Source organism: Hemiscyllium ocellatum, chromosome 14 (genome assembly GCF_020745735.1).
Source record: "Hemiscyllium ocellatum isolate sHemOce1 chromosome 14, sHemOce1.pat.X.cur, whole genome shotgun sequence".
In the NCBI taxonomy this organism is placed as follows: Eukaryota; Metazoa; Chordata; class Chondrichthyes; order Orectolobiformes; family Hemiscylliidae; genus Hemiscyllium; species Hemiscyllium ocellatum.
The window spans coordinates 42,038,125-42,064,567 of record NC_083414.1 but is presented as its reverse complement, the minus strand read 5'-3'; the positions used below and the strand labels follow the sequence as shown (position 1 = coordinate 42,064,567).

Here is a 26,443-nt window from a genome sequence, read left to right as displayed (position 1 = left end):
TAGGGATGGTTGCAGCATATGCCCAAAGTGTTTCCATTGTCCTCCTGGAAATCCTCTGCCTTGGGCAAGTACTCAGTAAAGCTAGATATCAGGAGTCTGGTGTCACATGAACAGCAACGTATTCCACCTGGTTCCCATGTTTTTAGTGTTTTTAGCATCCCTCAGTGGTGGATATGTTAGTATTGGAGAGGATATTGGAATTAGGATGCCATTCGTTCCACCATAGTTGGAGAATCTAGCAAAGAATCATTGGTGGAACTTGTCCAGTGGTTTGGTGCCTGCTACAAGTTGTCAAAGTCACCAAAGTACACAGGAGCACAGGGATTAATGCTGTCTGGTAAACCACAACCTTAAACCTATGAGACTAAGATTCTCCTCCTCAAGTATTCATTCTTCAGTCAACTGAAAGCTCTACTAGTGCAATGGAGGTAATGATGAATATTTCACATTTTGATAGGATCTCACCATTGATCTTAATCAATGAGGAGAGGTATCTTGCTTGGGGAGCTGGTTGGAAACTATCCAGTCAGTGAAAGGTGTGTTTTCTCATATGCTTCAGGGTAGTCAGTTTCCATCTGTATTTTGGAACTCATGGTTGATGTTGAAATGAGTTTGGTTTCAGATTAATGGTGGAGCCCATTTGACAGGACACAGTTAATTTATAGTAGTGTGGAGTGCGCATTTTCTAAAGCAGTATGTTGAGAAACTTAACAGAAAATGAGCAAATCTAGATCCAATAATGTGCAATTATAAATCATTAATTAATTAATAACTTTGTCCTGAAAGGGTCTCTGAGGAAGGATGTGCAGAAGTTCAACATATACTTGTTTGCCTGTAGTCTCTGATTCTGCTCAGAATTGACTACTCTTCCCATGGAGCTGGATCTTAGTATAAAGTTCTCAGACATCACACCACTCTTGCTTGAGACAAACTCTTCAAGTCCCACTACATAGCTGAGCAGTGGAGATGTGAGTATAATATCACAAATATTCAATTGCTACTCCAGAAAAGTCCCCCTTTTTAATGACCCTGACTTTCCATGTCTCCAACACTTACTCCTGCCGATTTATGATGGGTGACACAACATGTGACAATACAACTTCCTGTATTGGTGACTCAACTGAAGTTTATGCATTTGAATTGATGAAGGGTATATATGAGCTATTTCGTGGTACTTCCATAGATCGTGCAACCTCCTCTGAGAGACCTCCATCCTCTTCTGCATTCTTCCCTAGGTGGTCCTTGAAATACCTGCTAGGCATGAAAGATATGAATTGAAAGTGACAAAGTGAAAGAGTTCAAAGTCATAATTGTGCCAATCATGTTTTAGTGATTGGTGACACCAGGTTGACATGGGAAGTATTGCATACTGTGTTATTATAAGATATGTGGATACTATAACTTGAAGAGCCACCCCAGAGTTTTACCTCTCCCTGTTGTTCTGCCTTTCTTCTCCTTTAAAGAAAGAAACAAGAGAGTCATGAGAATGAGTTGTGGAGTGTTGAGAGAATGGAATGTCATTTGTGAAGGTGACTGAGTGAAGAGAATGCATAAGATGAGGATGAGTGGTCAGTAGTAACTGGTCAAATGGGAATGTGAGGAGGTACCTTGAAAGATGTCAGTGGTTGGACTTGCAAGCTATTTTGGATAGATAGGGCTGGTGCAGGAGAAAGGGTGGCACAGTGGTTAGTACTGCTGCCTCACAGCTCCTGAGACCCGGGTTCAATTCCCGACTCAGGCGACTGACTGTGTGGAGTTTGCATGTTCTCCCCGTGTCTGCGTGGGTTTCCTCCAGGTGCTCCGGTTTCCTCCCACAGTCCAAAGATGTGCGGGTCAGGTGAATTGGCCATGCTAAATTGCCCGTAGTGTTAAGGGCAGGGGTAAATGTAGGGGTATGGGTGGGTTGCGCTTCGGCGGGTCGGTGTGGACTTGTTGGGCCGAAGGGCCTGTTTCCACACTGTAAGTAATCTAATCTAAAGCTGATAAAGTCACTAGTGGGGTTAGTGTTGAATGTGATATGCTATTCCCTTTTATGCACGAGGGCGAGATCACATTCATGCCACCTCTTTAGTCACTTCCAACTGTACTTGCTTGACTTTTGAGGTGGTGTTCTTCCTTCAAACTATAAATCATCTGTTGGTCGCCAGATTCTGCACATTGATGTTGAAGAATATCTCAGAGAACCACGGGAAGCCTTCCTTAATTGAGATTAGTATCAGTTATGTTGTTGTCTCTCTTATGGCCAGTTGTAGAATTTTCTGCCTCTTTAAATACTGAAACCTCGACTATGCATTATGTGTCGTTCATGACATCTAACGCTCCAACTGGGAGTAAATCCGGGAAGGGGGGATACCAATTTCATGGCTCTGTTTGAAAACATCAGGAAAACCAATGGTGAATTGTCTCACTTTGCCACACTATTCCAACAGCCCTTTGTGGGAGTTGAAAAGGTAAAGCTCTGTTCACGTTCTTTTGGCACTTACCTGGCAGACATGAGAAAATAATTCCTTCCATTGTCCTATAGGGTAAGACCAAACAAACATTATTGCATTAAAATTAGAGGTCACATTGTGCATCTGCAGTTAGCTTTTTACAAAATTTAACAAATCATGCAAAACGCAAAGGAATGTTTAAAAAAGACATACGAGAGGAGAAATGAATAGCAAACGATCCCACCCAAGTTTTAAAAAATTAAAGATAAGAAGAAAAGCAGATATTATTTAATACATGCTTCAGTCTGATCTGAAAAAAAAGAAAATAAACAATGGGAAGTTCAGTTGAGGAATAGCAATTCAATAACAAGCCTGGGGAGTGAAGGAGATACACTGGCAGAGTGAGCAAAATATTGAGATGGTGAAAGGGATGGTAACTGAAATTTGGTTGTAGAGTTTTTCCAGTAATTTGATTGTTAACTACATTTTCAAAATTAAATGTGAAAATATATTTCTCTTTTTATGGGAGCAAGATCATTCATATCATAGTGTGGTTTTCTGAAAAATGTAAGCAGGTTTTGGTTAGTTTAAACAAAGATTTTGTTTTTGCATTGGTTACCATCTTCTCAAGTGTAAGGGAACCATTTAGGTTCTTTACAGTCACAAGTTTCTAGGTGAGATTGGGTTCCCTACAGTATGGAAACAGGTGCTTTGGCCCAACAGCTCCACACTGACTCTCTGATGAGTAACCCACCCAGACCCATTCCCCTAACTAATGCACCTAACACTGTGGAACAAATTAGCATGGCCAATTTACCTGACCTGCACATCTTTGGATTGTGGGAGGAAACCAGAAAACCCTGAGGAAACTCACGCAGACACAGGGAGAATGTGCAAACTCCACACAGTCGCCCAAGCTGGGAATCAAACCCAGGTCCCTGGTGCTGTGAGGCAGCAGTGCTAACTGCTGAACCACCATGCCACCCATAACAGGCCTAGAGACTTGCTGTGACCCATTTCAGGTTGGATTACTAGTGGCACACAAACAACCTGGAAGCTAGAGCCAGATTAAAATTGGTCTCAGGCCTCACTAACGTTATTAGGATCAACTGCAAGCACATGACAACTCGACAATGAAAACCAAGAATTCAGATCAATTCCATCATGGAACAGGAAAAATGGTATATCCTGGGGTAGGGAATTTTGATGATTGGTTTATTGTGGAATTGTGATAGCAGTTATGATCTTTGTAATAATTTGATGTCAACTGCTTAAGTCACTAAAGAATCTCGAGTTTTTTTGCATCACAGCCTATAAGTTCATGTGAAGGTCTGTGTCAACCTTGTTTTGGGCAATTGCCATAAATGTCAAAAAAAATAGTTTGACTCAATATTGGGTTACATGTCTTTCAGGCATCCTTCAGATATTGAGCCCAAATGTTTTTCATTGTGCCTATGGTATGCAACATGGGTCATTTTCTCAGCCACACACTGATGTGTCTCTACATGGAAATGCACGAATAAATTATTACTGTTTCAATAAGGTGATCAATTTACAAAATTTGTTTTGAAGTGTAATTCAGTTTTGAATTTCAGTTTTGGAATTTCCACATGCATATTTTAATAGCTATGGACAATTATTAGAATTCCTTAATAGGATTGTTTCGTAGCCAGTGTTAAAAGTAGGTACTGCTGCTAAAAATAACAAATGTCAATGGAGAGGTAGTTAGGTTTTACATAAATACCTCATAGTTGACCAAAGGGACTCCGCACCATATTTAATATGTCTTTTTTTTCTGAAATGTTTATATTTCATTTATCTCTACACAACTAGTTCATTTAAAGCTTGCACATGAATAACAGCATTAGTATTCCCATTGTCTACAGATGCTTTGGAGCTAGATCTTAAAGGAGGATAGAGCACTAATAAACTCAAATGTTACCACTTCACCCAATTAGTTTCAAATGTACAGTGAATTATGAGAAAGTGAATTCAAAGTAAATTACAAGAATTTTTTATGATATTGTTTCTCTTCCGGTTATGGTATTTGACATATTTAATTCCTTGGTTGAGATGAATGTATTCCTTAAGATAAAATCTATCTTCCATTGGCAACCAAGCGAAAGTTAAAATCTTTTGAATTTGTGCTGCATGTCTGTTTGAGCAACCTTTTTTGTTTGAAAAAGAAATCACAGAGTAAAAGCCTGTCAGTTAAGTTTACCTGACCTCCCCTTTAACCTGTAACTCCAATTTGGGCAGTCAGGTTCTGACATGACTAATATTTTAATTTTAAGAAAGATATAATACCACCAAATCTTGTAAACAAGATCAGGGGAAGTAGAATGGTTTGTCCACATGCAGTGGAATGAATGATTTTTTTCTTGCCGGGATCCTTGCTTGTAAACCAATCTGAACGAGAAGTTTGGTTTTCATTCAGTTGGGGAACATTGCAGCAACCATAATGAGGATACTTGATATGGAGATGCTGATGTTGGACTGGGGTGTACAAAGATAAAAATCACACAACACCAGGTTATAGTCCAACAGGTTTAATTGGAAGCACTAGCTTTCAGAGCACTGCTCCTTCATCACAACCACCTGATAAAAGAGCAGTGCTCCGAAAGCTAGTGCTTCCGAGGAAACTTGAAGCTTCTACAAAGACAGTAGGAGGAGGGTTAACTGCTTCCTGGCTCCTGGAGGTGTGGGTTGGGGGTTGTATCCCTTAACTTGGGGTCTTTATATAGAGAATGAGATTTTAGATGCCAGAGGATCCTCAAAGGGTAGGCCTGTTCCTACCTCATATGCAATGCTGTAGTGATATAGAACTTCTCTCTGAAGTTGTCCACTCCTTATTTGAGCAGTTGGGTTTTAAAATGACAACCTGCCACCTGAAAACTGATTAGCTACCCAGCCTCTGCCGTACGTTTAATTAGCACAAATATGGACAGCCTAGAGGCAAATAAGGTCACAGGTGAGATTTTTTCAAATGTTAACACCGAACTGGACCCCAAATTTATTCTTACTTCAAGCTATTCTCACTTCAGGAAATGAGAAAATGTTTCCCTCTTTGTGGCTGCTCTAGCCTCAGTCTTCTCCCTTGCTATTTTCACCTGGTAAATAAGCAACTGTGACTTCCTATGCAAATTACAGTCAAGTCCCAGTGACATAATTCAAATCCAATGTTTCTATAAAGAAAGACTGCATCAACTTTTGGTCAGTGCTTGCTCTATTAGACAAATTGCAATCAGTAACCTTTGGCTCCAGGGAGAATTAGTAGCATTTATTAGTTTAACTATCCACCAACTGAGTTTCAGCTGAGTATGTCACTCCCCCTCACATGACTTGTTCTTACCTTCTGTGATTCAGTATTCAGTACTTGAAATCTGAAACTTCCTTTAATTCCTTAATGCAAAGGCAAAATCAGTTGGAAGCAAGGAGTATAGTGTTGACAAATGATAACTTCAGACCTTCACTGAATAAGTAAAGTAAGGTGTTCAATGACAATTCTGTTTGGACTATATTCTTTTGTGGAATGTGGGCAGTACTCACAAGGCTGGCTAGGAGAAAGTGAGGACTGCAGATGCTGGAGATCAGAGCTGAAAAATGTGTTGCTGGAAAAGTGCAGCAGGTCAGGCAGCATCCAAGGAGCAGGAGAATCGACGTTTTAGGCATAAGCCTGAAGAAGACTCATGCCCGAAATGTCGATTCTCCTGCTCCTTGGATGCTGCCTGACCTGCTGCGCTTTTCCAGCAACATATTTCTCAGCTCACAAGGCTGGCATTTGTTACCCGTCATTCAATGCCCTTGACAGTGTATGGCTCGCTTTGCTATTTCAAAGGGAAGAGCCAAACACAATGCTGAGAGACTGGAGTCACATGTAAGCCAAACCAGATTTTTTAAAAAACTTTACTCATAGAATGTGGGTTTTGCTGGCTGGCCAGTATTGATTGCTTGTCTCTCACTGCCTTTGAACGGCTGCAGTTACATGCTGAAGAGAGGGATTTCCGGGATTTTTACCTAGCGACAGTGCAGAAACTACTTCCAAGTAAGGTTGGTGAATGGCTTGGAGAGGAACTTGCGGGTTGTGGTATTTCCATGTATCTGCTGCCACTGCCCTTCTAGATGGAAGTGGTTTTAGGTTTGGAAGGTGCTGTCTGAGGGTCTTTGGTGAATTTCTGCAGTGTATCTTGTAGATAGTACACATTGCTGCTACTGACTGTCAATGGGTGGAAGGAATGGATGCTTGTGGATGTGGTGCCAAGCTTGTTGAGTGTTGTTGAAGTTACACTCTTCCAGGCATGTGGAGAGTATTCTATTACACTCCTGACTTGTGCTTTGTAGATGGTGGATGGGCTTCGGGGAGTGAAGAGGTAAGTTACACGCCACAGGGTTCTTTTTTAATTCATTCACAGGACATAAATTTATTGCCCATCCCTAATTGTCCAGAAAGCAATTGAGAATCAACCACATTACAGTGAATCTGAAGTTACTTGTAGACCCAACTAGATAAGGATGGCTGATTTCCATAGTGAACTCGATGAGATTTTCCTGATAATCAGTAATGGCTTGATGGTCATCATAAGACTCGTAATCCCAGCCAAGGCAGTATTTGATCCTGGGTTCCCAGAACATTACCTGGTTCTCCGGATTAATAGTCTAGTGACAATACCATTAGCCATTGCATCCCCATGATTTCCTAGCTTCTGATTGCTCTTTTAGCCACTGTGTTTATGTAGCAAGTCCAGTTGAGTTTCTGGTGAATGGTAACTCCCAAGATGGTTGATAATGGGGGATTCAGTGATGGTAACACTATTGATTGTCAAGGGGCAGTGGTTTGATTGTCTCATATTGGAGATAGTCATTGCCTGGCATTTGTGTGACACAAATCTTACTTGCCACTTATCAGCCCAAGTGTGGATATGATCCAGATCTTGTTGCACTTGAACATGGACTGCTTTAATATCTGATTATTTGTGAGTGGTGCTGAACATTGTGCAATCATCAGTGAACATCCTGATTTCTGACCTTGGGAGGGAAGGTCATTGATGAAGCAGTTCAAGATGATGAGGCCTAGGACACGATGCGGAAGAACTCTGACAGAGATGTCCTGGAGCTGAGGTGACTGACCTTCAATAAGTACAAATATCTTCCTATGTGCCAGGTCTGACTCCAACCAATGGAGTTTGCCCCTGATATCCATTGATTCCAATTTTGCTACACTTGTTGCCACACTTGATCCAATGGCACTCTCACCTCACCACTGAAATTCAGCTCTATTGTTCATGTTTGAACCAAGGATGTAATGAGATTAGGAGCTGAGTGAGGACAGCAGATTTTCTTCCCTAAAGGTTATTAGAAAAATGGAGAACTCAGTATGAAAGAAGGTGAAATTATGCAAAATGTTGAAGAATTATTCAAATGAACATAGTCAATGGAATCAATGGTGTTTATTATTACTTATCACCTGTTACTTGTTCATTTGTCCCTCAAAGTAAAATCCACATTTCATATTGCTGGAAAATTTTGAAATTGCTCTATATTGTACCATGATGAGACCCGAGCCTCCAACAATGTTTACATCAGGTGAAGTGTCCCCAAAGCAGAGTTGGTGGAATTGTGAATTTGAAACCTTATAAAATGGAAATGATACAAATCCAATGATCAAATCAAATAATATCAATAATTCAAAATAGACCAAAGTGAAAGGCCGATTTCATGTAAAAAAAATGACTATAGTTTTAAAACTACTCCTTTTGGCAGAAGTGATTTCTTTCAGTTTATAAATACAGACAGTATTTTCTCCAATAATGCAATGCATTGGTTTTCCCAGGTCTACATGGACAAGATCCCACTATGAGGTATGCCACTATGACTGGCATGCACCTGCACTCATGGACACAGCAGCAGGCTGTTTTACCAGGGTTGCATTAACACACATTATTTGCAGTTATACCTCACAATATCAGGTCTGGAATGTTTGTGCCAAAACCTAGTCTTTTGAGTACTTAGTGATGACAATGAACCTAGCCCACCACCGCATGATGACAGCCTACAATTTTATATCCACAGGGTGATATGCTATTCTCAAATGTACTGGTGCTGATTGAAGTAGAACATTTGTCCTCTAAATGCAAAATTTGAAAATTTGCACAACTTCTAAAACTTTTTAAAAGCAACATTATTAACAAAACAATTTTAAATATAAATCCATGGGTTATCAATGAAACAAAAAAAGGTTTCAGCGACATGTAACAAGTGGAAGTATTACAGAAGTAGTGGAATCCAAAGTAGATAAGCAGGAGGCAGGAAGAACACAGCAAGTCAGGCAGCATCAGGAGGTAGAGAAGTCTTCATTTCGGGTATAGCCCTTCTTCAGTCCTGAAAGGTTCCCTACTCTGATTTAAGTAAGAAGCTTTACCAAAAATATTTGAACACGCTATAGATCAATGTGTATGTTCACACATGACAGTAGCAATATTTAATGTCTAACTTAAAATTAAATAAATAGACATTCACATTTTATGATGAACCAAAAGAAAGGAAAGAAATATTACATTAATGAAATGTACATATTATGTAAAATTTAAATCAAATGTTTTGAGTAAAATAGAGTAAATAATTCATAACCCTCTTAAGTAAAGTGGAATATTATAGAGATAGACATATTCAACAAGGAAAATAAACACTTGTAGAAGTATTTGGCAGTAAAACTTCCAAGATTTGTAGCTATTCCATGGGACATGACACATTTATTGATAACACGCAGCCACATAATAATTCTTTTCAAAAACATAAAGCAGCAATTCTAAATAAAAATGAAGCTATGTTCAAATTGTATGTTAATTTGTGAAATAAGAGCAAGCTTTCAGGCATTTAGCATTGAATTTGTTGCTTCTAACAAATGACAGCCCTTGTGTTGGCATGCAGCAATTTACAATGTACTATCATTACCATCATTAAGTAGTGAATGTAAACAAATGTAAATAACTGGAATTATGCTCATGTAATCCCCTTATTCTACAGGTCTCACAGTTCATCAGTTTAACTCTGTGTAAAATTAGAGACTCCATTAGAGATTGCCTGCTCAGCAAGGACCAGTAAATAAAAACAGAAATTGCTGGAAAAGCTCAGCAAGTCTGGCAGCATCTGTGTCAAGAATTAAAGTTAACATTTCAAGTCTGATAACCCTTCTTTAGATCTGGAAAAACCCAGTTCTAAGGAAGACTCAAAACATTAACTTTGATTTCTCTCCATGGATGCTGCCAGACATGCTGAGCTTTTCCAGTAACTTCTGTTTTTTTGTTTCTGATTTACTTCATCAACAATTCTTTCAGTGTTTAACAACTAGCAAATAATCAGCATACTTTTTTATCTATTAATTCATGAGATTTGGGCATCGCTGGCTAAGCTAGCACTTATTTCCCATCCTAAGTTGAAAAGCTGATGCTGAACTGCCTTCTTGAACTGCTGCAGTCTGTTTGACATATGTACACCCACCATGCCATTAGATAGGAAGTTCCAGGATTTTGACAGGCTCAGCCTGTATCCTCTGAAGTTTAGAAGAGTTGAAAGTGACTTAATTGAAATATATCAGATGCTGAGGGGACTAGACCAGATGGATGTTGAAAGGAATGTGGACATATTTCCAGGCCATGATGATGACTGGCTTGGACAGAAACTGGCAGGTGGTGATATTGCCATGTATCTGTTATCCTTGTCCTTCTAGATGATAGTAGTCTTATGTTTGGAAGGTGTTGTCTGAGGAGCCTTGGTGAATTTGTGCAGTGCATCTTATAGATGGGTAACACTGCCGTCACTACAATCGGTGGCGGAGGGAGTGAAGCAAAGTCCTGTCGGACCTTTTGGATTTTTGAGGACGTGACAACCCAAGTGGACTGTGTTAAATGTCAGGACTTAGACTTCCAAGTGTTGCAAGTGTTGTTAAACTTCCACTTTAAGTACAACTAACTGAGGTCAGCACTGTGTAATATCCAGTGTGACAGCTGCGTATGGTAAAATGACTGAATAGTAAAAACATATGAACATGGAACAAGAGCATGCTACTCTGCCCTTCAAGCCTACCCCATCATTCAATAAGATCATGACAGATCTGATTTTAACCATTCATGCATATGCCTGGTAATCTTACATTATCTTGGCAATCACGAATCTGCCTACCTCTGCCTGAAAAATAAAAGATTCTGTATCTACTGCCTCTTGAGAAAGGGGATTCCAAAGATTCTCAACCTGCTGAGAGAAAAAAAAAGTTTCCTCATCCTGGTTTTAAATGGGTGCCTCCTAGTTTTAGATTCTCCTGCAAGAGGAAAGATCTTTTCAACATCCATGTGGTCTAGTCCAACATCTGATATATTTCAATTAAGTCACTTTCAGCTCTTCTAAACTTCAGAGAATACAGGCCTAGCCTGTCTAGCCTCTCGTCATTAGGCAGACCATTTATTTCAGGTAATAGACTTATAAACCTTCTCTGTACTGCTTCCAATGCATGAACATCTTTGTGTGAGAACTATAATCAATACTGTACATAGTACTCCAGGCGCAGTCTCACTAATGCCCTGGATAACTGAAGCATGACCTCCCTACTCTTACATTCAATTCCCCTTGCAATCTATTGACTTCCATGATTACTTGCTGTATCTGCAGCACCTTATGTGATTCAAGCACTAGGACCTGTCATCTTGAACTGCAGCAGTCTGTTCGATATATGTACACCCACCATGCCATTAGGTGGGAAGTTCCAGGATTTTGACATTTAGAAGACTTAATTGAAATATATCAGATGCTGAGGGGACTAGACCAGATGGATGTTGAAAGGAATGTGGACATATTTCCAGCTCATGATCTCTCTACATTTCAGAGCTCTGCAACCCCTCACTATTTAAATAATGCTTCTTTTTAAATTCTTTCTGCTAAAATGGACAAATTCACACTTTCCTGTATTGTACTCCATTTGTCAGGTCTTTGCCCAATCACTAAACCTATCTATATTTCTTTGTAGTCTCCTTATGTCCCTATCACAGTTCCAACTCCTTCATACAAATCATTTATATAAAGTTGTTAAGAGTTGAGACCTCTATGGCACACCCTGCCAACCTTAAAAAAACCCACTTATTGTTACTTTCTGTTTCCTGTTAGCAAACCAAGCTTCTATCAATGGAAGTATGTTACTCCCTACACCATGAGTTTTTAGTTTCCACAATAACCTTTGATGTGGCACCTTATCAAAAGCCTTCTGGAAATCTAAACTGGTACCCCTTTATCTAAAGGACAAGTTGTATCTTCAAAGAATTCCACAATATTAGTTAAATACGATTCCCCTTTGACAAATTCATGGTGGTGTTGCCTGTTACCTGAAACTTATCTAAATAACACATTATAATGTCTTTAATAATAGCTTCTAACATTCTCCTGCCTAACAACTGGTCCTTGTAAGAAGAATTCAGATTGTGATGAGGGCAAATACTACTTGGAATACGCCAAGGCTCAGTTTTTGGGTCAGGTCTATCTCTAATTTCCATCAGTAGTTAAGTTCTTTTGCAATAAAGCCAGATTTATACCATGATACCAAGCCAGGAGGGACAGTGGGATTACAAAATCATTTGAACAAAATGTGAGTGCAGAGATTAATTTTAATACAGATTAAATATAATGTGGGTAAATTTCTAATGGTCAGTAAATCAAAAGGAAAAATTGTTAAGTAGGTGAGCACGATGTTGAAATTTACTTGGAGTTTGAGTTAATCGACTCAGTTTGTCTTGAAGAGGGTGCAGCATACATTAATAGACAGCTGATAAAACTACTGCACATACAACCATGTTATTTTTATACATTATGCCACACTTTCAGCAGAATTGTGGTATTTAGAGAAAATTAATCCCAACATCCAGAGGATTTATTTCTTCCCATTTCACAACGTTGTAAGTTGAAAGTCATTCCCCTCAGTCTTCAGAGAATTCCCAAATTCCCAAGTCCAGTAGCAAGGCACAAAAGAGTGAATTATTTTCCTTGATGCTTCAGGGAAAATCCTCCAGTGTCCTCAATCATAGAATCCCTACACTGTGAAAGCAGGCTATTTGGGCATCGAGTTCACAATGACCCTCTGAAGAACATCCCACCCTCCTACCCTATCCCTGTAACTCTGCATTTCCTATGCCAATCCACCAAACCTGCACATCCCTGGACACTATGGGTAATTTAGTATGGCCAATCCACCTAACCTGCATGTCTTTGGACTGTGGGAGGAAACCAGACCACCCGGAGGGAACCTGCACAGACATGGATGGAATGTGCACACTTCAAACGGACAGTTGCCTGAGGTTGGGATTGAACCCATGTACCTAGCGTTGTGAGGCAGCAGTGCTGACCACCATGCTATCCAAATCTTCTAATGTCCTTAAATTGCTGTAGTTCTGTCTGTTCAACCAGAAGTCAAGTTCCCACCAGATTCTACCTTTTATCCTGCTTTCTACAAGAATTGCTGTTTTCCTTTCTCAGTATCCAAGGTTTTTAAATCAGACTGCCTCACTGTGTATAGGTCTACCCATGGGAAAGCCAGCTACTCTGTCCTTTGTTTTCAGGCTTTAAACCTGCTGTGGATTTCAATAATACTCAAACTGGTTCCCTGTCCCCATGGTAACCAGGCAATTCAGACTAATTCTTGAACAGAACAAGTAGCAGTCACATGTTTCTTTTCATTGCTCCATTTTACCTGATTTATGAGACAGTTTCAAATATAACCATCTTATAACTCTCAGTGGCCATAACATCGTGATGCCCTTATTCAGTCTGGCAATTATGTGACTCCAAACTGATGTGAATATGGTTAACTCTTGACTGACCTCTGAATGTACCTTTGCATGCTGCACAGTTGTATTCAAGAAAAAAATTGGCACATTTTCAAAGTCAATTAGAGATGGGCAATAAAAAGCTGATTTTGCCATTACATTTTTTCAAAAATAAGAACATATAGTTCCTTATATTTCAGGTTTCAACAATATGAATAGAGATAATTGTTAAAAATTTCAAAGAATGAAACTGTGAACTCATACTACTGTTATGATCAAGTGTGCCAACTCCTGAAGTACTCTACGCATTTTAACTTGAACTTCTTGAATGCTCGTTTTTTTTTAATTAAAAAAGAGGACTGCTGTAGGTGTAAATTAAATGGCAGAGAGGTTCACAAAATGTCACCACTGTGAATACAAAGGGAACTTCAACCAATGCCCCTCCAAAGGGAGTTGCGAAGAGAAGTTAAATCAGATGGACTGTGATCTCCTTTGACTACAAAGATAATGAGGGCTGACAACTCCCTGTTTGACTGAAAGCCACCGTTGCAAATTATGATCCAAACTTCAGACAGATTTTGTGTTTTTTCCTTTATATAACATATTAGGACAGAGTTTAAAGAGCCAGTTTCAATTCTACTGGAGGGTACTAGTGAAGTGGAATGCTCTTGTATCCACTAGTGTGGATTTGAGCATTAGTATGCTGTGAGTGTCACAGTCGGAGAACTATCCCGCAGATACCCCTGTATTTCAGGTGAAGGCATCCTTTCTCATTCTGAGTGCTGCAAACCAAACAAGTGGAAATATCACAACAAAAAAACTCTCTTTTGCCATAAATATGATAATTCAATCATGGTCGAAAGGAATAAAAAATACAGAATTTTAACCCATCCGCAAAACTAATGATCACCAAACCGACCGTTCAAGTATCAATGTCAACAGTGCTAGACTTGATGGGCCGAATGACCTAATTCTGTTCCTGTGTCTTATCATCTTACGGATCTTATGGTAACCTCCACTACAAGGAATGCAACATTCACCGTTCCATCCTACACAAACAATTTGGAAACTGATCTTTATTTTTAAAATATTTTATCCTTTTGGGCTCACCTTTTGTTTATGATCTATATGTATGTATCTTGTGTTAGTATGTCTTCTTGTGGCTAGTAATGAATAACTCATTGTTTTTGTTATTTCAAGAAAGCCTGCTTAAATCAACTCCTTTTAAAATATTAGTTAACTTAGGTCTGGGAAAAAGATATCCACAAGTGAAGGAATCCTTTCTAAATTAACTTTGCTGTGACCAACCAAGGAGATGGGTGAATAAAGCAAAGGAATCAGTTCATTGTTCCTTACCTGGCAGCTTACCAGTTTGGGGTATCCCATCTGGAAGTAATGAATTTGGAAATCTCACCTGGGATTTGGTTGTAATATTACCGTGATCATATTTGATCACATAAACATTTAGCTTAGTGTAATGTGCTGTCCGATCCTGTTGGGATAATTATGCCTGGTGCAAAAATGACCTAGGAGTAGCAGAAATAAAATTGAGAAAATGAATAAGTGATAGTTTTAAACAAAGTACTTTCTAAATTTTTTGTTGTTTTAATGCCACAACAGACTGCAGGCCTCTTCCTCAGTGTTCTGAACTAAATGGTGTATACTGTTTTTGCCCGGCTCCTAGGGTATATAGCATTTTATAAAAAAGAGAAATGGTTTACAGAACAGAGAAAAAGGATTAAAACCAACACTTAATCCCACCTACTCAGCTCCTCACCAAAAAACATAATCTCGCTGTCTCTTTAGAAACAAAGTCAGCTAGCTGTTTAACTCATTAATACCATACACTGATGTGCCAGGAATACTTTAATGCAAATTAATTCTAGATTGTCTTCTGCATCTAATATCTTAATTTATGACTTGAGTGTCTTGGTATTTTTGATGGTGAATCATTAACTTGGACCCTTTGTTTTTATCAGCTACATGATCATAAAAACTTCAGTTTGAAAGCTTGTAGTCTGCTTTTGGCCAAGGAAATCAATTAACCTCTTTCAGAACTCAAATTCTTGATATCTCACCATTCACATTGCATTAATAGCACTGTTTTCTGAGTAATAAAGAAGATATCCCTAGTGTCCTGGTCAATATTTATGCCTCAATCAACACCAAGATACCAATTTTCTCTACATTATTCTGTAGCTGTTTGTAGGAATTTGCTGCATGCAAATTGGCTGTGACATTTCCTGTGACACGGAGTGTCTACACTTCAGAAATACTCTGTTAGCTGTAACACACTTGGGGATATCCTGTGGTCATGAAGGGTCCAATATGAATGCAAGTCTTTCCTTTTTAATTCAACAGCTGTTGTGGGTAAGGCATATATATGGATTAGTAACTGCTAACTAAGTGAATAGTTTGGAAAAGTTTGAAAGGGGGTAGACCCCTGTAGAAGAAGATATTGAGTGCAATGCCTTGTGTTTCAACTGAGATTTTACCTATTCTTGCCATATATAAATGACGTGAAAGTCATAAGCAAAACGTACTTGTATATAAATAGTGCTTTGGATGGAGTCAAGATGTCCTAAAGTGCTTTACATTCAATTAAGTACTTTTGAAGTGCGGTCACTATTATGATGTCAGAAGCACAGCAGCCAATTTGTGTTCAGTAAGCTTCCAAATGTAGCAATGTTACAGTTATCAGATAATCTACTTCAGGAAGTATGTAAAAGCACACAGAGGTTGTAGAAGAGGTCTATGTGAATGATTCCAGTGAGAGGGAATTCAAATTCATTCATCAATTGAAAACAAAGAGGAGAATTCAAAATCTTTAGACTTTTATCAGTGTCAATTAAAGAAACTGCTCATACGAGCAGAAGGATTGAGAATGAGTGAGCAATAAGAATGGGATATAATTTTAATGTGAAACACAAAAGGTTCAGAGGGGACTTGAGAAATTTATTTCACTCACAGGATTATGGGAGTCTAAATGTACTGCCTGGTAGGGTAGTAGAGGCACAAAACCTCACAACCTTGAAAAGTATGTAGATGAGTATTTGAAATATGATAACATTCAAATGCTGGAAAGTGGGATTAATGTAGATAGGTTGACCCAGACTCGATGGGCTGAAGGACCCCTTCTGTGCTCAATGAATCTACAATTAAACATTGATTTGAGGGTTGAACTGCAAATGAATCAGAGGCAATATGACAAAAACAGTTTTATGCAGTTAGTGGTTAGGAGCTGGAGTGCCTGTCTGACAATATGATGGAGTCAGATTCAATCATAGCTTTCAAAAGATAAGTGAAATAATTGTGAATATATTGCTTGCAGGTCTGTGAGGAAAAGGCAGAGAGTAGGGTGAGTTAAGTTACTCTTGCAGCAGTCCAGCCTTCAGTGCTATATCTGTTCAATAATTCTATAATCATAAATGTGAGGAGGCAGCAACTAAGTTGAATTGGGTGCTGAGTTATTTTGTTAAACCGTGTGCCAAATTTGAACCCATGAACCATCTACGACTACCTCCTCTATCCACTTTTCTCCATTTCCTCGATCATGTTATAAAACTCTGTCAAATCATTTGTTAGAAAACTGTTGCCCAACATAAAAGCCCAGTCATAATCAGATAACCAATCTCCATTGTTATTGTGATACAAGTCCTGTGAAACATCCCTTCATTACAACTTTCTTTTTATATATTGGAACAAATTCTAAATATGGAAACACTGCATGTGATGAAGGAGCAGCGCTCTGAAAGCTTGTGATTTCAAATAACCCTGTTGGACTATAATGTGGTGTCATTTGACTTCTGACCTGTTTCCAAATAATAAAGAAAAGATAGCACAAATTATTCAAACAATGACTTATTCTGCCTCTTAAAATTGTAGAAATCTCAAAAGATGATGTATTCTGCTGCATTCATGGGTTGCACAGTGGCACAGTGGTTAGCACTGCCTCGGGTTGCTAATTGACCCGGGTTCAATTCCCGCCTCATGCGACTGTCTGTCTGGAGTTTGCACATTCTCCCTGTGTCTGCATGGGTTTCCTCCCACAATCCAAGAAAAAAAGGTTAGGTGAATTGACCATGTTAAATTGTAGATAGTGTTAGGTGAAGAGGTAAATGTAGGGGAATGGGTCTGGGTGGGTTCTGCTTCAGTGGGTCGGTGTGGACTTGTTGGGCCGAATGGCCTGTTTCCACACTGTAATCTAATCTTCTGAAAGTTTATTTCCAATAATGTTGTTAGAAACAAGAGAATGAAGTGTGAGAGTTTTCTGTGAGGCTGCAGACCTCAGCAAGCCATTCCAACACCGCTGCAAACCAGTATCCACCCAACAATGTGGAAACTTGCTCAGGTATGTCCTATCTATAAAATGCAGGACAAATGCTAATTACCATCTCAAGAGTGTGCTTTTGCTCATCAGCAAAGTGTAGAAGATTTTCATTGCCATTATTATCAAGTGGCATTTACTCAACACAGTCCTGCTCTAACTTTGACTCTAAGCTTGACTCATTACAGCCTTGGTCCAAACATGGCTAAAAAAGTTGAACTAGTGAGGTGAGAGTGCCTGCCCTTAGCATCAAGTTGACATTTGACTATGTGGAATCAAGGAGCCTAAAAAAGAATCGAAGCCGTAGGAATGGCGGAAACTCTGCTGTAATCAAAGTCATACCTAGCAAAATGGAAGATGGTTGTGGTTGTTGGAGAGCCATCATCTCAGACCCAGAATATCACTGCAAGAGTTCTCCAGGGCAGTGTCAATGTCCAACCATCTTCATTTGTTTCATACATTATCTTCCCTTTATCATAAGGTCAGAAGTGAAGATGTTCAGCGATGATTACACAAGGTTCAGTGCCATTCACAACTCTTCAAATACAGAAGTTCACTTGGAGGTCCAGTGCTGAATGTTAGTTTCTGCCAGAACTGATTGGACCTGAAAATAAAAATTGACATGTCAGAATATACAATTTCTAGCGTGCAAGGTAGCATGCAGTTTATTTAACAAACTTGAATAGAGTTGTTTTCATTTTTGCAAGGTGCATTTGATCAAAAATAAAGAAATAAATTTTCAGGCAAACCCACAGGCTTCTGATTTGAATACACCACAATATATTGATGCTGTAGGCAGGCTGCATATGGAAAGGTGGGGGGAGGATTGATATTCAAAATCTGCCAAGAGCTTGCCAAAAATACATTATTCAAACTGATCTCTAAAATTGGCCAGGGTCAGGATGTAAGAAAGGGGTAGATACAGGTCCCTTCCTATGCAGTGGGTCAGCTTGGAATGCATTAACGAAAATTTCAAACAATGGCCTGCTTTTATGATAGTGGTGCAAATAGTGAATCTTCAGCATCATTATCTCACTGAAGCTGGCAGGAACGTCTGGAATCAGCATGTGAACAGTTAAATGTGGAGATTCTAAAGTTACTAACAGTGATTCAGTGCTTCTTCAGAGGTTGCAATGAGTTCATGCAGACTGCAGTCAAGTAGAAGTCACTGAATGGGCAAAACATACCCCTTTTCCCTGTTAGTTTAACTTTAAAATCGCTTACACCTTGTTAATTGAGGTATATCTGGTTCTTTAAATAATGCAACAAATTTACAATTATTGCTGAACAGCAGTAGTTGATCTGAAAATCGAATTTAAAAATATGAAATATGAAATTTCTTTAATTGAAGCAATTCTATGTCTTTTTAAAATGTGTTTATCATACATCAGCTGTTACCATAATTCAATCTTCAAATCATTTGTTTCACTCTGCTTTCACTAAAATGGTAATTAAAAGTTAAAAATACAGTACATTTTAACCTATGGATTCTTGTTTGGGAGAATACATCAATGTGATTGGCTACTTCCCTACGTGATGATGTTGCTATTGCTAAATGCATAAAGATCCCTGACTTGGAACCATTTACAAACTTACACCAAAGAATTCACTCAACCAAAGAGCTCAATTTCCTTCAGGGTCAGGGCCCATCGTGTTGTTCCATATTGAGTACAAAGATAGTATGTCAGACACGCAACAAAAAGATCCAGAAAATCTAATTAAATTTTAGCATTATAAAATAAATCTAGATGAATCAGTACGATGAAGATATTGATCACTGCAAAGCTCCAAACACCCAGTTGACCTAAGTGTACACTTCAGTTAGCTAGCGCATTGCATCACTATATTTATGTTTTAAACAGTTCCTCCCACTGCTTTCATATCTGTATTATCAAATAAAAAAAACTGATTTAAATTTATACAAGCCATTGAAAAGCTGAGATTCGAAGTACAAGAAACAGTTTTGTTTATTCAATTATTGAAGAGTTCAGTGAAAATGACAAGAATAATAGCATAACTGAGAGATTGAACATGTTTGAGAAAAGTTTTGAAAAAAGGAACATTTTCATTTGTGCCAGATCAAATAGATCTGGTTGGCTCCAGAACATAGTCTTCTGAGAAACTAATCCAAAGACATTCTACAAACTCCTCATCAAGGCTACCTTTACCCATCTAACTTTAGTTATTCAGTTTATATGTAGACTAAAATCTCACACAATTGTTGCTATGTCTTTCTGACAAGCTCCCACCATTACTTCCTTTTTGGTCCACTGAACCGTGTCATTTCTGTACACCAAATCCACTAGTCAATCCTTGCCTTTACCATTTCTCATCTTCACCCAAACCATATCCATGCCCCAGCTCCCAGAATCAAGGTCATCCATCCCTGCTGTGCTAGTAATCATCATAGTTGGATAATTGGCGGTGAATGTAACCTGCATGATGAGGCACAAGGCTACAATGAGATCAGTAGCCCTAGTGGCATCCCAAACTGAGCGTTAGTGAGGAGGTAATTACAAAGCATGACCTGCTTGTTACTATTTTTCATGACCCTTGTAGTTTTTTACTGATGCTCGTGTAGAAATGGGGATAGAATTGATCACATTATATTGGTCCTGCTTTCTGCATATAGGACATATTTGGACAATGTTTCATATTTTGGACAAACAGGCAGAAAACCAATCCTTAGGATAAGTAAACATCAACTAGCCACAAAAATACATGATCCACTCTCACCAGTATCCTTACATATGGATGAGGAAAGACAACATATCCATCCTAGTTTAAGCCAAATAGAGGCATGCACGAGAATTTCTAGAAGCATGGCATTCCAATTGGAACTCTATCAACAAACACATCGATTTGGACCCCATCTATCATCATCTGAGATAAAAGAACTGGAAATGACATCACCAAACACTAAAAGAAACCTAGACACATAAATAGAAAGCGGGACATAACACAAGCGCTTCACCAGAGACTCAATGATGATGTTATCTAGTATGGTGACAAAATGTCTGAAACCGATCCTTGCAGCTCAGTGAGCAAACTCACATTCGGAATTTTTCACATTGCCAGGTGGATGCCAGTGTTGTAGCTATTCTGCAATGCTATTGAACGTCAGGGGAGATGGCTCCACTCTCTCTTTCTTTCTCTCTTTCTCTCTCTCTCTCTCGTTGGAGATAGCCATTGCCTGATACTTTCATGTCAGCCATATACAAACTTGAACCTCCTGCTGAGCCAGGTTCAACTTTGGCTACACATTGTGCTGCCTGCTAATTTAAATAATTGCAAAGTTGGCATTCCTCTGCATCAGAATCACACACTCAAATCCCTGTGCCCATTTCCAGGGGCTATTGAATTTTTCCCCAAAATATTTTCATTATATAATGTACTGCTATATGAAGACAAGTATAAAGGTCAATTCAACATAGCATCAAAACAATTTTAGATCAATATCAAAACATGCATATAGATAAGGACTAAAAAGAAATAATTTGTTTTTATTCATTCACGGGGTGAGGACATCACTAGCTAGGTAACATTTATTGCCCATCTCAAATTGCCAGAGGGCAGTTAAGAGTCAACCGCATTGCTATAGATTCTGGAGTCACATGTAGGCTAGACCAGATAAGGATGGCGATTTCCTTCTCTAAAGGATATTAGGGAATGAGATGTGTTTTTCTGACAATTGACATTAGATTCATGGTCATCTTCAGACTCTTCATTCCAAATATTTATTGAATTCAAATTCCAACATTTGCCATGGCCAGATTCAAACCTGGGTCCTCAGAACGTTATCTGGGTAAACAGTCCGCCAATAACACCACTCAGCCATCGCCTCCCCCCTCTGATGTAATCATTAACAATAATAGAGCTATTATTATATTATAATGTGTCTGCATTAAAAGAATTACTAGATAAATTCAAGAAGAAAGAGATCCAGTTGGCTGAGTAGCAGGCATTAAAGCATGGAAACAAACTGAATTACCAAACTATAGATATCTAGGAATGGTAGTAATGAAGATTTCCATTCTGCCTTAAGTCTTTGTATTTTATATCTATTGGGATGTATATTGCTCCAACATCTGTTGATGCAGCCAGGGAAACCGTTTCTTAAAATAACATTTTGAAAACTATCCAATGTAATTATAGCCATATCTGTTTCAAAAGATAGATTTTCTTTTGATGTATTTAATTATTTCAAAATTTATTATTTATTCAGTTGAAGATATCATAAGATTTCATTAAAGTTGGTCAACATCAATAAATATGAAGGAATAATTTTATGGGGTGCAGTTCTTGATGTGTATTCCAGGATCTTAATTCAAAAACGATGTTCATTGCTGTCAGTAATTAATCCCATATAAGGATTTATGAGGGTGACATTTTCCTAAAGTGAACATGGCTTCCTTAATTTAGACAGAAGAATTCTATTGGAATTGATCAGTTAGACACTGTTTATTTTGATGTTATCATTATGCTTCACTGGCTCTGCTGTTATGGAGGTTTTTGGAAAGGAAATGGAGTGCATTCTCAGCTGAGCTTGGGTTGAATAGCATGTGGAAATTGTGATTCACCCTCAGAGAGTGAAGACAGGTATATGGATGGAATTGGTGCAAAGGCACAAACTTTGTGATAGGGACAAAGAAGATAACATTGGTCTTCTTATTATTTAACATGAAACAAAATTGTGCTTCATCCAAGGTAGGAGGAGAGATAGTAATATATTTATGACCATACATGTGGAATCCAATTCCATGTCTTCAGAATAATGTCACCCAGGTTGAGCCTGTAGATGAAAATAGAGATTCAGTGATGGATTTTTGGGAATTGCAGAGGTGGCAGTGGGGGGAAAAAGCCATGACTGGGAGTACTTATATCTTCTCAATTCTCCTAACATTCTCGTAATTTCTCTACTTCACTTTTCCAGTGATTCAGTATCCTCTTTGAGAGAGGAGACCAGAACTGCAATCAATGTTTCAATGTGATCGAACCAAGATTCTACAGAAATTTAACATTATCTTCCTGCTTTTCTATTCAATTCATCTATAAATTAATTCCAGCACTTTATTAGTACACCATAGTCTTATCAAGTTCTGCTGATGCTTCAAGATGTTGTCTTGAATTTCCATTCTGACAGCAATACTATTCCTATGCTGACATTATCCTATTAATGAATAGCATTGATTCTCATCCTTTCAACACTTTACTATCCCCATCTGACATTTCAGCTCTGCGAGTCCATTCCACAGTGATGGGAAGAAAGTTTATCTCTTTGTCAACTGTAATGATTTTAATGAACCAAATTTAATCAGTCCCTGAGTTTCCAATGAGAGCATTATTCACCACTAAGCTAGCAGCTTCATTCAAAAATTACTGCCAAAATTCAATGGAATGCAACTTTAGAAGTTGGAATCAGAACACATTAGCTTAAATGAATTTTGCTCGATATCAAAGCTATAGATAATTTCAGAATATTTCATGCTCACCTCAAAAGTTGAAAGATAATGTATTGCCAATTTTCTTACTATTTTCGACAAAACAGCCACTGAAATATTGAAAAAACAAAATATGTTGATTTAACACTGTGGATAACGGAAATAGGTTGATTCAGTCAAGTAGCAGATTCAGGTAGATAACTGAAAGTCTCCAAATTTTGGTTCTTACGAGTAACAATATCCTAGGCATGGGAAATGAGACAACCACAGGAAACAGAGATTGATTTAGGTCCAATTAGAAGATTGTGCAATGCAGTAACATTTTGATGACAAAACTGTGATAGACAATCAAGAAGGTAAATAGTTGAAGCACTAATTTATTAACCACATTGTGTAACACATAAAAGGAACTGGAATGCTTGGTACTATAATTAGCATTAGCAGATAATATTTCACTTATCAGAAAGTATCAAAACAAATTATTCAAAATGAACTTACCAAGGGATGTCATTTTCTGGACTCCCTGAAAAGCTGTGCTATCATGTATCAATATTTATAGCACCAACTACATTCAAAGTACTCATGTAAAACACAGAGTAAAAAAAATGATTTACAATATGCATTTGGAAATCACTTATCTGTATAAAAAATCTTATTACAGTCACAGTCATTGATTGAAATTAATTTTGATTTATAACCAATTATTGTTTATCTTTACAAGAAAACAGCACTTGGATTGGTGTAGGTGATTGCTATTTTAAATGTGAAAAGCTTCAGAGTACAGCCAATTCCATTGAAATCATTGTCATGCATTTTACTGAATTAATTAATTCTACAGCAATATTCTAAGCACAATCATAACTTTTAAAACCATCAAATTAATTGTTTTAGTATTTGGTGCAAATGTTCATCAAATTAGTTCAAAGCCACTTTTTTGTTAATCATTGTAATGATCCTGTACTGGATCAGATGTGATGGTTTTGTTTCAGAAGTATCCTTCCATAACAAGTGATCTTCCTGTCCATTTATTGAATAGGATAATCCACTTTTTAAAGGACTATCTGATGGTAGTTTGTGCATTAGTAACATAACCCAACTTGACAATGGAACTACCTACTTCCTAAGTATTGTTAAAAGGTGATAAGATGTTGAACTTTTTCATCATCAGTACTCATCAGGATTAGGATAAAGTAATAGGAGTTGAAACAAGGACACCAACTGATCTAGCATGAGGAGACAAAGCTTACTGTTTGGGCTAGTGCTGATACAGAATGCAGCAGAAACACTTAACTGACAAGTTTATTCTGAAATCAAGCAGGTAGACTGTAATTAGTCAGGGTGTTGTCATGGGAATACAGCAGTGATTGACAGGCTCCACGAACCCTTATCTTCCATTGATAAAGGTCCAATGTGTGCATGAATTCCTTTTCCCGATATTAAACGTGGTTTTATGTTAATATATGTAGCTTTTAGCATATGCAATTGCATTTCATTGTGTCTCAAATGAATAATCTTAAATTGCTTTCCAGTATAATACCAATACTATCTGAATTTATTAATAATGTCAACCAATTGTAGATTGGTCTGCAAAGTGGTGACTATTTGTTGATGACAAAGGTCTTTGGTCTGCCAACAGCTATGTGATTTGTTGCTAGGTACCTTAATATCTTGTGGATGTGAATAGTATATCTTGTGGATGTGAATAGTATAGCTTTTACACCCCACAGTGGAGGTGGTCTCTCTCTCTCTCTCTCTCTCTCTCTCTTTCTGTATGAAAAAAAACTGAAGAAGTCAGTTTATTTTCCCATTCCAGTTGCCATAGACTGTGGCTTTTAACAAGTAACTAAGGGAATTTGCAATTTATGAACCAGTTTCTACATGCTTCCTGTAAGGACATGAAAGTACGGGAGAACCCAAATTGAAGTACAGTAGGTCTTAATGAGCAAAAGGATCATCTCGGCAAACCCTGTGCATGGTGACGACTGAACTGCTCTCTCAGCTTTTTCCTTCCCTCACAGCATCATTTTTAAAACACATTTTTGTCCGAAATGTGTGCAGGGGGAATTTTGTAAGGGGGTTAACTTTTTAACTAATAGAGTTATATGTTGACAGCTTGTGGGTTTTTTGTAACCTGTAAAGTGAATCTATTTGGGTTGGAAAGGTATGCCGCCTTTTGATAGCACGGTTTATGACACCTTCTATCTCCTTGCTAATGATTGGGAGTTTTTTGAGATGATACTAGTGCCTTACCAAATCGGATAGGTTTTTATTAGCCACTCCCAGCATGTTGCACAGGAGATGCTAGAAGCTGCAAGGCAAAGCCTCCAAGATGAGATCCAAGCTTTGCAGACTTGTGGGGAGACAATTCACTGGGTGATGTCTGATCATAAAGTCCAGCTCCATGCAGAAACAACATAATCCTTGATGGTGATGACAACTGAGATGTTTATTCTCGCCAGTCTGGATAGAATGATTTAGCTTCCGAAGTTGAACAGTTATTGCAGATTGGAATCTGTGATTTTACAAAACAAAATAATTTTATTCGTGATTATTGGACTGAATTTAATGATTTTTGTCCTTCAGCTTTACTTATTTGCTGGAAACCTTTGGTAATTGGCCTGATTGGACTTGTCCTGCTTTTTGTAACATTACACCATATGCCTAATACCGTTTCTAGCATACACTCTTCACTGATCCACTGGCATAATAGTAATGGCAGAGTGGGGGAATATCTCAGTTTTGAGATTAGGGTTGTTGTTAAATACAGTTCTACTACTGATGGCGTGCAGTGTCTCATGAATGCCATTTTTGAATCATTAGCTCTGTTCAAAGTCAGTCCCATTCAGTACCATGGTTGTGCCACACGATATGATGAAGGTATGCTCAATGTGAAGGTAAGCGCTCATCTCCACAGGGACTGTGTTGTGTTTATCCTTACCAGCACAGTCGTGGGCATTTATATCAGTCACAAGTTAATTGCTGAGGACAAGATAAAATATATTTTCATATATGTTGCCTTCCTCAAAACCATGGATTATCTTAAATGTGTGATTTAATGTCTCTGCATTATGCAATTTTATAAAGCCATAACTGGATGGTTTACGTAAGTACCAAAACTTACGGTGCTAATGCTTTCAGAGAATAGGGAAGTCTCATACTTCCTATTGTTTCCAAACAAGGTACAAGTGGACAGTTAACATGGTTCAGTCCACATACTCTGACTAGAAATGTATTATTGAGATTAAGGATATACAAGTGGCAGAATCTGATTTAGTACTTTAAGCACATGTAAAGAAAGACTTAATGAGACGCTGGTTATGGTAAGGGAGGGTTGTAATGTTGCATTCTGTAAAAGAAAGTAAAAGTTTAGCATCTAGTTTCTTACATCACCATCTAGCACCAGAATGAATGAACAAGGCACAATCACAAACAAGGAGAGTG

General features: G+C 38.2%; 1 protein-coding gene and 1 long non-coding RNA gene across 5 annotated transcripts in view; one reads left to right on the top strand and one right to left on the bottom strand.

Annotated features, from left to right (window-relative positions):
• Positions 1-26,443, top strand: part of adamts9 (ADAM metallopeptidase with thrombospondin type 1 motif, 9) — a 255,565-nt gene that overhangs the window by 155,384 nt on the left and 73,738 nt on the right. The gene's annotated exons all lie outside the window — the stretch shown is intronic.
• On the bottom strand, positions 1,035-18,157 carry LOC132822364 (uncharacterized). The gene is made up of 3 exons (XR_009645435.1): positions 17,904-18,157; positions 2,484-2,518; positions 1,035-1,251 (listed from the first exon to the last, which is right to left on the bottom strand). It is a non-coding gene; the product is annotated as an uncharacterized LOC132822364 (long non-coding RNA).